Genomic DNA, 14001 nt, shown 5'->3' on the forward strand with positions numbered 1-14001 from the left:
ACATAAATTGCCTGACCTGTACAATAGTAGAATATGAATGAATTAGATTATCTGCATTTTCTGCAGACAGATGCACTGCTGCCGGTGAAGATTTTTCTCTCCAGTGAAAACGTTGAGTTTTTACTGCAGCATATACATCACAGTTGGACATTTGGACCGGCTTTCTCAGCTGAGCTGCACTAGATAACCAGGTCTAATCCTGTTAATTCAAAGTCACTTAATTCAAACTGAGTCACTAAATTGTTTTAGCACTAAAGTTTTGCTCTGCTGCATTATTTCAATTACTTAATTAAAAGATTTTCTGATAATTTGGCCTTTCAGCATAAAAACATTCATTGCAATAATCTGTAGATACTAAATATATTTAATGGAGTTACACACATTCTCCAAAAGATATAATAAAGCTAATCCTGTAATTTAAAAAGTTATCTCAGTATCTAGAGCTAATGATGTCTTTGTTTTTCATGGTACAAACATCCTGTTAAATCTGACTTGTGTTTCTTTTCTGACCAATGAGCAAAAATTTTCATAAAGGAAACTTAAATCCAACTTTTCCCCTGATCAAGAGACATTAACAACACACAAACTTATTCATTGACAGGAAATCTAAAGTCCCTTTACATCACATATTTTTTTACTTCCTACAGCCCTGATCTACCAGTTGCACTAGCCATGGGTGCGAATCCCATAATGGCTACTAAATCTTGTTTCAAAAACGAAAACCAGTTGTGATGACCGCGTTAGGGCGCCATGGTTAAGTATACCCCAGGGTGACGAGGGACATGGCTTGGCAGTGCCAACCAAGCAATGCCAGGTCTTCTGGGAACTCCATCAGGGGTTTTTCCCCTTATGTGTGGTGAGGTTGGGGGTGCTGGGGGAGAGAGGAGAAGGGAAAGCCTTGATGCCTACGAGGAGTGGGGGGGGGGGTGGGATTAATGTTGATATTGTTGTGGTCGGGGGAGGGGGTAGTAGGGTCCAATTTCTTGGGGCAGGGGATTATTCAAATTGGAGATTAGCAAGATTTCTGGCCATGGAGTCTTCACACCGGTTTTCTCTCCTGAGCCAACCCACTGTACATTTTTTGGGAAGTTTCTACCCCATATCTTGAAAACAAAGTACTGCTGAATTTTCAATTAAAATGTATTTGTCTAAACATTAAATGATTTGCAATCTTAAAATCATTTCAGCATTACTAAATTGTTAATTATACTTATTTACAAGTGTCAGATAGTTTGTAATTTTTTTAATGAATCAAACCCAAGTAGTTTTTATTGAATGATGAGCTGTGTCAAATTCTGGCAGACGCATGAGAAGGAACCCTATGAAATTTATGAATGGTGCCGTAAACCTACAGTTTAGGAGACGTGCCAGACTTCAGTGACTCAGCTTGAAAGAGTCTGCATTCCCTTGTTTATAGTTTGCTCAAAAGACATTCCACAAAGAATATTTGCAAGTAACTTACTGTAATTAAGTTGACTATAATAGAGGTCTTACCCCAAAAAAGGGGCAAAGATTTTTCCTTCCCAAAACAGTTGGTTGGAAAGCAAGTTGTGAAGAGGGAACAAAGAGTCTGAAAAAGGATACAGATGGGTTAAGTGAGTGGACAAAAATTTGGCAGATGGGAGTATAATGTGGGAAAATGGAAGCATGGCCACTTTGCAGAAGAATGGGGAGAGAGTGCATAAATCTGTGGTACGGTGGGGGGAGTCTCTGTAACTGGTACATAAATCACAAAAAGCCTGCGTGCAATTGCAGCAAGTAACTGGGAAGGTAAATGGATGATGACCTTTATTGAAGGGTGAATCGTGAATAAAAGTTGCAAAGTGCTGCTACAGCTGCTGAATCTGGAGTTGTGGGTACAATTTTGGCCTCTTTACTTAAGGATGGATATAACTGCATTAGACATAGTTGAGAGATGTTCACTTGGCTAATTCCTGGGGTTCTGAGGAAAGGTTACGTAGATTTGAACTATACTCACTGGAGGTTGGAAGAATGAGAGGTTATCTTATTGAAACATATATGTCCCTGGGGGGCTTAGTAGCATGGATATTGGGAGGACGTTTCTTCTTGTGGGACAATCCAGAACTGGAGTCACAGTTTAAAAATAAAGCACATCTCATTTAAAATGGAGGTGAGGAGGAATTTCTTCTCTCAGAGAATTATGAAATGCTGGGATTATTTTCCCCAGAGGCTGTGCAGACTGGGTCATTGAATGTATTTGGGGCTAAATTAGACAGACTTATAATCATTGTGGGGGCAGGCACAAGAACATAAGAAATAGGAGCAGGAGTAGGCCATCTAGCCCTTTGAGCCTGCCCCACCATTCAACAAGATCATGGCTGATCTGAAGTGGATCAGTTCCACTTTCCTGTTTTCTCCCCATAACCCTTAATTCCCTTGTCTATCAGAAATCTATTTACCTGTGACTTAAATATATTCAGCGAGGTAGCCTCCACCATTTCATTGGGCAGAGAATTCCAGAGACTCACCACCCTTTGAGTGAAGAAGTCCCTCCTCAACTCTGATCTAAACTGCGCACCACCCCCCCCCCCTTATTTTGAGGCTGTGCCCTCTAGTTCTGTTATCCTTTCTAAGCAGGAAGAATCTCTCTAGCTCTACCCTATTTAGCCCCTTCATTACCTTATACATCTCTATAAGATCCCCCCTCAGCCTTCTAAACTCTAACAAGTACAGACCCAGTCTATTCAATCTCTCTTCATAGGCTAACCCCCTCATCTCCGGCATCAGCCTGGTGAACCTTCTCTGTATTCCCTACAAGGCCAATATATCCTTTTGCAAATGCAGTGACCAAAACTGCACACAGTACTCCAGTTGCAGCCTCATCAGTGCCCTGTACAGTTGCAGCAAGACCTCCCTGCTTTTATATTCTATCCCCCTCGCGATAAAGGCCAACATTCCATTCACCTTCTTGATCACCTGCTGTACCTGCAGACTGGGTTTTTGCAATTTGTGCACAAGGACCCCCAGGTCCCTCTGCACCGTAGCATGCTGCAGCTTTTCGCCCTTTAAATTATAATCCCTCCTGCTATTATTTCTACCAAAGTGGATAACCCCATATTTGCTAACGTTATACTCCATCTGCCAGGTCCTCGCCCACTCATTCAGCCTATACAGATCTCTCTGCAGACTTTCCTTGCCTTCCATGCAATTCACTCTTCCATTCCTCTTCATGTCATCATCAAATTTTGTTACCCTACATTCAGCCCCCTCCTCCAGATCATCTATGTAAATAGTAAACAGTTGAGGCCCCAGCACCGATCCCTGCGGCACTCCACTAGTCACCAACTGCCAACCGGATCTTACAAGCTCTGGGTGGGTGAGACAAAAGGAGGTAAGGGGTAGAATTCTCCCATTTTCAGGCGAAATGCTTACACCAGCAGGAAAACGTGAGTTTTCTCTGCTCTCAAAAACAGGTCCACCCCTCCTCCCAAAAAATTAAATGGTGCCCCCGCATTGACCAAGGGAGAACCACAGTATTTATATAGCTGGCCAGTTCAGTTTCTAGTCAACGGCAATCCCCAGGATGTTGACCTTAGGAAATTTAGCGACAGCAAGGGGAGATGGTTACATTCACTCTTCTTAGAGATGACATGAATGTTCCTTGCTATCTCTCAGCTCAAACAGGAATTTCCAGATCTTGTTGCACATGGACACAGACTGCTTCAATGTCTGAGGACTTGCAGATGGTGCTGAACATTGTGTGCAGTGATCAGTGAACATTCCCACTCCTGACCTTATGATGGAAGGAAGAATAATAGAACACCAGCATCTCCCAAGTTGTCTTCCAAGTTACAAGTCTTCCTTGCCTAGGTATAAATCTCTATTCCTTCACAGTCATTGGGAATGTAATGCACAGCAACCTAGCACTATTATAACTTGACTAATACTACAAAGTAAAATTATTCATTAAAAAAAACTCCCACAAATTTACATCATGCCTTTCATGACCGATGGATATTTCAAAGCACTTTACAGCCAATGAAGATTTTTTTGAAGTGTAACTGCTGTTTTAATTAGGGATCATGGCAGCCAATTTGCACACAGCAAATTCCTGGAGAGCAATGTGATTGTGACCAATTAATCTGTTTACAGACAACAGCGCAGGACGGATGCTGTTGTCAATGCTGACCTTTACAAGATTGTTACGTTTTAAAATGCCCTTTTTAATTTATGCCAGAAGTACTCTAGTTTGGATTCTTGTCTATATTCTACAGGACAGGCACAGCTTGCAGAATATCATTCTCCGTTGGCCTCGGGCAGGATCTTACAAGCTCCAGGTGGGTGAGAACATAAAATTTTGGCGTTAGTCTTCACAGCCTTCTGTGGTAGAGAATTCCACAGGTTCATTTCGCTTTGAAGACATTTTTCCTCATCTCAGTCACAGAAATCATAGAAACCCCACAGAAAAGAAAGAGGCCATTCAGTCCACTGAGTCTGTACCGACCACAATCCCTCCCAGGCCCCACCCCCATATCCCCACACATTTAACCCACTTATCCCTCTAACCTACGCATCACAGGACACTAAGGGGCAATTTTACCAATCAACCTAACCTGCACATCTTTGGATTGTGGGAGGAAACCGAAGCACCTGGAGGAAACTCACACAGACACGAGGAGAATGTGCAAACTCCACACAGACAGTGACCCAAGCCGGGAATCAAATCCAGGTCCCTGGAGCTATGGAGCAGCAGTGCTACTGGCACAGTGCTACTGTGCCGCCCAAAAAGTTGATCCTGTATCTTGAGACTGTGTACCCTGGTTCCAAATTCCCCAAGCTGGTAAAACACCCTGTACCTAGTCTGTAAAGATTTTTGTACATTTTAATCATATCTCCTCTCATCCTTTTAAATTCCAGTGAATCCAGGTCCAGTCAAACCAATCTCTTTTCACAGGACAGTCCTGCCAACCCCATTATCAACTGAGTGAATCTCTGACGCACTCCCTCCATGGCAATTATATTCTTTCTTAGGTAGGGTCACCAAAACTGCATGCACTACTCCAGGTATGGTCTCACCAAGGCCCTTTACAGCTGCAGTAAGACATCCCTATTTATGAACGCAAATCCTTTTGTAATGAAGGCCAACATACCATTTGTCTTCCTAATTGCTTGCTGCATCTGCCTCTCCACTTCAATCAACTGGTGTACAAGGGCGCCCACATTCCTTTGTACATCCATACTTCCTAATATATCACCACTTTAATAATCCTCTTCCTTTCTGTTTTTCACACCGAAATGTATAATTCCACATTTTGCCACTTTGTACTGCATCTGCCATGTATCTGCCCACTCAACCAACTGGTCTAACTAAATCATTTTGAAGCCTCCTTGCATCCTCCCCACAACCACGATTCCACCTAGTCTTGTGTCATCAGCAAACTTGTACATTTGGTTTCCTCACCTAGGTCATTTATATATATCATAAACAGCTGGGTGCCAAGCACTGATCCCTGCAGTACCCCATTAGTCACTGTCTGCCACTCAGAAAAGACCCATTTATTTCTACTATGTTTCCTGTCTGTCAACCAATTCCTGATCCATGCCAATGCATTTCCCATTACCCATGTATATTAATTTTGCCCACTAACCTCTTAAGGGGCCTTATTAAAAGCCTTCTGAAAGTCCAAATATACCACATTCACTGATTCTTCTTATGAGTTCTACTAATTGCATACTCACAAAATTCCAGTAAATTTGTTAAGCATGGTTTGCTTTGCATAAACCCATCAATCCTGATACTTGAAGACTGGTTGCCTACCAACATATTTTATTCACACTGAGAATAAATGCCTAAATTATTCCTTAACCTAATTTTTTAATGGTTTTCTAGCGATATTATGGCAAATATTTTGGTCCGAACATTAAATGAACTAGGTTTAGTTTGACTTACTATATAGTTTATAGGTTAGCATCAGGCTTGAAGAGATTGGTATGATTTTTTAAAAATGTTCATTACTTGCAGAAGGTTTACTGCATTCATAGGTTAATGGTAATCAAATTGGGTTACAAGAGAGGCCACTTACATCTGAGGTGAACAGAAATAATATTTCATGAAAGCTACCAAAAAGATAAACAAGGATTACGATATACTTCAGGAGCTGCAGCATATCTTGTACAGAAGTGTTCTTTTGTAAACTACAAACAGTAGTTTACACACTTATGTGAATGGATTGTACAGGTTGTGGGAATAACCTTAACAGTAAAAATAAATACCATTTCTGAAGAAGTTCTGGTATTTGCCCAAGTACATTCAGCAGACTGACTGCTAAACTGGGGAGGAAATTTCTTTAAACACAAGTACCAACTCATGCAGGTAGCCCAAAGAAATAATTTTTAAAATCTGCCCTTGAAATATGTTGTTTTAAGTTAGTCTTACAGCCTGTGCAACATGTTCATTTAAAATTTCCCATCACTGGGGAGGCCCTCTCTTCAGTTATTGTAATATAAACAGGAGTCCTCAAGAGGTACATCATTACATCCCCTGACTTGTTTTCAAAAGAGCAGTAATGACACTACCAAATATCATTCAAGTAGAGGAACAGGGATGTCTTGATACAATTATGATGTGGAGATGCTGGCATTGGACTGGGGTAAACACAGTAAGAAGTCTCACAACACCAGGTTAAAGTCCAATAGGTCTATTTGGTAGCAAAAGCCACTAACTTTCCAAGCTCTGCTCCTTCGTCAGGTAAGTCACCTGACGATAAACCTGTTGGACTTTAACCTGGTGTTGTGAGACTTCTTGATGCAATTATGTGAGGCCTTGTTGAGGTCGCACCAAGAATACTGTGTGCAGTTTTCGTCTCCTTATCTGAGGGAGGGTGTTCTTGCTCTAGGGAAGGTTTACCAGACTGATTCCTGGGAAGGCGGGACAGACGAATGAGGAGAGGTCGAGTAGTTTAGGATTATATTCGCTGGAGTTCAGAAAAATGAGGAGGGATTGCATAGAAAACTATAAAATTCTAACAGGACCAGATTTGGTAAATGCAAGAAGGATGTTCCCGATGGTTGGGGAGTCCAGAACCAGGTTCACAGTCTGAGGATACACGGTAGACAGTTTAGGACTGAGATGAGGAGAAGTATCTTCACCCAGAGAGTGCTCAGCTTATGGAATTCACTACCACAGAAAGTGATTGAGGCCAAAACATTATATTTTTTCAAGAGGCAGTTAGATACAGCACATGAAGCAATGGGGATTACAGGGTATGGTAGGGGAAACCGGGATCAAGCTACTGAGTTGGATGATCAGCCACAATCATGATAAATAGTGGAGCAGGCTCGAAGGGCCAAATGACCTCTTCTTGTTCTTATTTCCTATATGTCTATTATCAATATTTATCCCTCAATCACCAAAACTAAAAGAGGTTATCTGGTCAATGACCTCACTGCTGTTTGTGGGATCTTGATGGGTGCAGACTATCTGCCTCATTGTCCTACAACAGTAGTTACACTTCAAAAATATTACATTGGTTGTGAAGCATTTTGGAATGCCCCAAGTTTGTGACAAGCTATTATATACATGCAACAAAAGCATAAAATGCTGGTAAATCTCAGCAGGCCTGATAGCACCTATGGAGAGCTGATCTAATGTTTTGAATCTGGGTGACCGTCTGTCCATTTGCTTCAGATTCCAGTCCAGCATCCACAGTAATTTGTTTTCATAATATAAACGCAGGTTCTTTCCTTCTAACAAAACAAGTAGTTCTTTAGTACTTTGTTCAAGTGTCCATCTTTTTCTAGGGTACTGCTCATAGAATCCCTACAGTACAGAAGAAGGCCATTCGGCCCATTGAGTCTGTACCGACCACAATCCCAGCCAGGCCCTATTCCCGTAACCCCACATATTTACCCTGTTAATCCCTCTGAAACTAGGGTCAATTTAATACGGCCAATTAACCTAATCAGCACATTTCTGGACTGTGGGAGGAAACTGGAGCACTTGGAGGAAACCCACACAGACATGGGAAGAACTTGCAAACTCCACACAGTCACCCAAGGCCAGAATTGAACCTGGGACCCTGGTGCTGTGAGGCAGCAGTGCTAACCACTGTGTCACCGTGCCACCTCAAACTGATGTTGAACTTTAAAAAAAATTCCCTTGTTCAGTGTTCCAAAAACCAATTGTAGCACAACATGACTATGACTAGCTAACTCAGCAGATTAATGATCTAACTACAGGCTTTCCAGGTCTGCTCAACATAATGTTACACAAAACAGTGTTTTCATCTACTGAGTCATTTGGGAGAAGGAAAAGGGAGTAGGGGTTGGGTTGGTGGGATCTGAAAACTTTAAGGAGTGGTCAAAAGAATTCATATGAGCAGTATCCCTGAAAATATGACTATAATAAGATTGATTTTGAGAGTCCTAGCAAACATCAGGAAATTTTGGTTTAACTGTTTGATACCTCACTCGAGGCAACTGTGGGGACAAGGGTTGTGGGTGAAAAAGCAAACCTAATGTTTGACAATTAGGTAATTCAACTATTAATCTTTTGAGCCCTGAATTTACCCATCCAGAAGTTGAGGAATACTGAAAGAATGCACACATTTGGTAAACCTCTTCTTCATGGTTTTGATGCATTAACTGTCAAGTTGGTTGACCAAATAAAGATTAGCAATTTGGGTTTGGACTAGCTGGAAAGAATGCTTTGAAACAGGTTTAAACAAAGTCAAAATTACTGACAACAGGTCAAGCGAGAACCGAGGTTATGAAATCCACACAATAAAAAACCAACAAAAACCAAAAATATGAACTCCGTACTGTTGCAATGTTAACCATGCTAGCAAGTCAGAGATAGAATTTAAAAATCATTTTTTCTGCAGAAAACTATTAACCGCAAATACAAGGGCTGTCACTGTCAACATTCCAATGACGGTGTCATAAAGGCTATTTGAAAAACAATCAATAAAATCTCTGAGATATGTCCAAACTGTTTGTGTAAAATCAGATGAGTTACATGGAAAGTAGTTGCAGGTTATAAAAGTGAAGGATCGCAATTGATTAGAAATTCATCTTATTTTAAAATTTTCAAACCAAGCTATTGAGAATTTTTTTTGCCCAACATGAAATACATATTTTCATCCCAGAGATAAAGCCCATTTAGATAGTTCCAAAGAGCTCACGTATAAGTTAGCAAGCAGCAAGATTTCAGTGCATGCCATAGTACTGCTGCAGTTTTAACCAGCGAAAACCACACGTTTACTAACAGAAATTACCAATATAACGTTTTGAAATTAACAATGGAAGGAATGCCAGCCTACAGTAGACCTATTTCATCAAGCCCCAATAGTGAACCAGGTAGGCTGCTCAATTATCTATACTGTGGAGATCTTGGCCTGCCTTATTCAGATACAGGGCTACCAAGTCTTTCAAACTCAGTTTCAATATTCCATGGCCTTAGCTTTGTAGTCATAAATAAGAACATAAGAAATAGGAGCAGGAGTAGGCCATCTAGCCCTTCGAGCCTGCCCCGCCATTCAATAAGATCATGGCTGATCTGTCGTGGCTCAGTTCCACTTTCCCGCCCTCTCCCCATAACCCTTAATCCCCTCTCTTATCAAAAACCCATCAACCCGCGTCTTAAAAATACTTAGCGAGGCAGCCTCCACCACTTCAACGGGCAGAGAATTCCAGAGATTCACCACCCTTTGAGTGAAGAAGTTCCTCCTCAACTCCGTTCTAAACCGCGCCCCCCCCCCCCCCCCTTTATCTTGAGGCTGTGCCCCCTAGTCTTACTGTCTTTTTTGAGCCGGAAGAGTCTCTCCACCTCTATCCTATCCATCCCATTCATCATCTTATACGTCTCAATGAGATCTCCCCTCATTCTTCTAAACTCTAACGAGTACAAGCCTAGTTTATTCAGCCTCTCCTCATAGCTCAACCCCCTCAACTCCGTTATCAGCCTAGTAAACCTCCTCTGCACTCCCTCCAAGGCCAAAATATCCTTGCGCAGGTGTGGCGCCCAAAACTGCACACAGTACTCCAGCTGCGGCCTCACCAATGCCCTATACAGCTGCAGCAAGACCTCCCTACTTTTATATTCAATCCCCCTCGCTATGAAGGCCAGCATCCCATTCGCCTTCCTGACCACCTGCTGCACCTGCAAGCTGGGTTTTTGCGACTCATGCACAAGGACCCCGAGGTCCCTTAAGTGAACTGGTTTGAAAGCAGGGGGTAATAATATATCAAAGGCTGCAGATACCAGAAAGGGCAGTGAAGAAAACGAAAGTTAGAATCATAGAATCCCTACGGTGCAGAAGGATGCCATTCAGTGCATCAAGTCTGCACTGACAACAATGCCACCAAGGCCCTATCCCCATACAATTATCCCGCTAATCTCCCTAAATCTAAGGGTCAATTTATCATGGCCAAACCACTTAACTCACTCATCTTTAGAGTGTGGGAGGAAACCAGAGCACCTGGTGAAAACCCATGCAGACATGGTGAGAACCTGCAAACTCCACACATCACACAAGGGCAGAATCGAACCTGGGTCCCTGGCGCTATGGGGTAGCAACGCTAACCATTGTGCCACTGTCCCACCTCTAAAAGGACAGACAGATTGAGTGGAATGACACCAAATACAGTCATGGAATGAAATAATTTATTTTGGACATCAAAAAGTAGATGCTGAGACAGTGGTGAGCAACCTGTGGCCTGTAGGTCACACGTAGTCCATCAGGGTTCAGCCCATGAGATATTTCAATCACTGTTGCTGATGCGCAGGGTTGCCAGATCCTGCTGGTTTCTACCTACGTAGTCATTTTTCTACTGGTATGACGAAAGTGATATGCACGTAAAGCAAAGTGAAGTGAGGTGAGTGTTGATTACATACACCATTGACTGAGAGAGCCGTACTCCCTCTGCACCCAATCAAAGCATAAATATTTCATTTGTTTTTACCATTTGAAGATGATGACAGTTCCATTAATATATGAATGATTACACATTTTCTATAGCTCAATATGAAATATTCGACATGTTTGAAAGTATTCATTCTTATTCATGGGGTCTTGGTTAGTGAACATTTCAATCATACAGCCCCCTGAGATGAGGGAGATCCAATCATGCGGTCTACTCACCAGCTTAAGTTGCCTATAGCTACACTAAGGTGTACGTGAACAGGGGGATTTAGCAATCTCAGTACCCAAGTCAGTAAAATCTAGTTCTCCCCTCAAATTAAGAGCATTAATTTAGTTGCACAGACTACAAATCAGAAATCATTTGTTGTATTTTACTTAGTGTTTGGACACCCCTTCCCTTATATAATAAATGCATTATTCTCAGTTTATTCCTGAATATCCAATTTATATATACAAATATATTAAATTTTACTGGAAAAATGTTTGATCACCTATTGTGTCGCTCATAGACAAAATGAGAAAGCATTTTCAAAAGTGAATTGGTACTTCTTTTGGCGCAGACATTTCTAGCCAATTGTTTAATAAGGAACATTTAACAGTGGATGTTAATTACTATAAACAGACAACTCTGAACAGGCAAATAGCCTCATTTTTAATTCAAGTCTGATTTTAAAAGGTATGTTTCACACCCAGCATGGTAGAGGGAAAGTGATTAATCCCACTGAATCATAAAACAGGAAGGGGACTTTAAGTGGGTGGAATTTTCCCATAGTTTGTTAGAGTGATAGGCTTCAACTGAAAACTGGTGTGTACCTCTCCAGATGCACTGCTGAGCTGGCAGACCAGGTCTTGAGCCACTCTGACAAAAAGAAAACTAGGATTTGTGGCTTGTGCCATAAGTCTGGCAAGACAGGGCCTGATAGAGCCAGCAAGGCTGATTCCATTGAGATTGGGGTGCCAACTTTAAATGACGAGAATGACACTGAACTCCCCCCATCAGCCCGCGCACCCCCCCCCACCAAACCATGAAGGTATCAGAGGCTTGCTCTTTCTCCACCCCCCCACTTACCCTCCAAGCAACTATTACAGCAGTATTGCAACCGCTCCCACTCCCCCCGTACTGCAAAGTGCAAAATACGCCCCCCCCCCCCCCCAACTATTCCTCAATGCATGTTCCCCACCCCCCTCAACGGTTGCTCCCCTGTCACTGCAAGATCCCACCATCCCCCCCATCCATGGCCTCTCTCTCGTCATGGCCTCCCCTACAAAAGATTTGCTGTTCCCCCCTCCTCTCACTACAACTGTGCTCCCAAGGAGCCACCCTCAAGGCACTTCTCTGATGCAGGTTGGTACATGTTGGTACTGCCAGGTTAGCATTGCCCAGGCATGCCGTTTCCCCCTAGGGGCTATAGTGGCCTCGGCGATCCTGATGGGAACCCCTAGACTGTTTCCTGTTGTTGTGAAGCTGTTGCGAACCTCATCAAGGTTTGAATATTCAGTAAGAGGGGAGGGCTGGTGTGTGGGCCCTTTATTTAGATATCATTACATTAAAATATATTCAAATTGGGTTCCCATCTTTTGTGGGTGGGAACTTCTCTACGTCACCGAGAAGGGGTGGGGAAAAAAACAAAATCGGGAAATCTCATTTCCTGACTCTTGCAAGATTTTGCACCCGCGTCGCTGTTCTTGCTAACAGCAAATGTGGATGCAAAGTCACCCCCGGTGTGTCACACTGTGTAACAAAATACATAGCTCATTCATAAAGCTTCATTAAAACGGTACTGTCTACTAATCCTGGACTAGCAAAATTAATGAATGTTAGTGGGAAACAAGTAGGAGAATAGGATTGGATGAGGAAGCTTATGTGGAAAAAGATACAGATGCAAATGCAATAGGATGGCTTATTTTTATTCTAATACATTCTATGATACTACAATTTGGAGAATGAAACAAAAATATTCTTCACTTTCCAGCTGTGCTAGTGTTGAGGCAATAGATTAACAGCATGTTTTGTGCAGTAAATGGCTTCCCAACTTGTTTCACAGGCATATGACTGTTCAAAATCAGACACTAAACCAAAGAAATAAAAGGGAAAATAACCAAAAGCCTGTTCAAGGAAGTAGGTTTTAAGAATGTCTTAAAAGAAGGAAGACCAAGTGTGGAGGGGAGAAGTTTAGAGAGGAAATTTCACAGCTTAAGGCCTTGATAGCTGTGATGGTGCAACAATTAAAACAGAATATTCAAGAGGCCAGATTTGGCTCAAAGGGCAGAAGGAGAAATTTGAAAATATGACTGAGAATTTTAAAAATAGAGGTGTTGCTTAACTGGGAGTAAGCAAGTTACTCCCAGTTAAGTAGACACAAAGTGAATGTGACCTGATGTGAGTTAGGACATAGGCAGCAGAATTTTGGACGGTTTCATGGTAAGGAGGGTAGCAGTGTGTTAGGATAGTCAAGTCTACAGGTAATAATGACATTGGCATGGGCTTCAGTACCAGATAAACTGAGGCATGGGCAGAGATGGGCAATGCTCTGGGGGTGGAAATAGACAGCTTTACAGAAGGCAAGGATGTGGCCCATCTTGAAGATCAAATACTGCACCAAGGTTGTGAATAATCTAATTCAGCCCCAGACAATGCCACACATCAGGATTACCAAACCTGGAATCCTACATTTATCTGGAGTTTCAGACAGTGTTCTAAATGTGGATTTGCCATATGCTTTTTTACATTCCACATAAAGAAGTACTTTGAAATTCTGTTCCATTTCCTAGAATGAATGTAGTAAGTGTTCACAAGAAATAGTTTGGGATTTTCAATTTCTGATCGCTCAACTGGAGTACACACTTAGTAATTCAACCAACTGAAGTGACCTATCCTACTTGACTACTTAGCGTTTCATAATATTCGTAAATTATTGCACAATTTCATTAGTGTACTTCACCATTTCATAATACTGGAATATCAGAATAGAATTTTCAATTGAATAAATCTATTAAAGCATTGCTGCTGATTACCCCATGTATTACAGGAATATGCTGAAGCATTTTTTAATTTGTACAATGTTATTTACACTTGTTTGATGAGGCAAACAATGGTAAGTGATCAGTTTATTTCTTT

At 41.8% G+C, this 14001-nt stretch overlaps 1 protein-coding gene across 1 annotated transcript in view; it reads right to left on the bottom strand.

Moving 5' to 3' along the window:
* LOC145343135 (membrane protein FAM174A-like) overlaps positions 1-14001 on the bottom strand; it is a 48862-nt gene that overhangs the window by 19296 nt on the left and 15565 nt on the right. The window lies entirely within an intron of this gene.

The sequence above is a fragment of the Carcharhinus amblyrhynchos genome, chromosome 5, assembly GCF_965287045.1.
Source record: "Carcharhinus amblyrhynchos chromosome 5, sCarAmb.v2.hapA, whole genome shotgun sequence".
Lineage (NCBI taxonomy): Eukaryota > Metazoa > Chordata > Chondrichthyes > Carcharhiniformes > Carcharhinidae > Carcharhinus > Carcharhinus amblyrhynchos.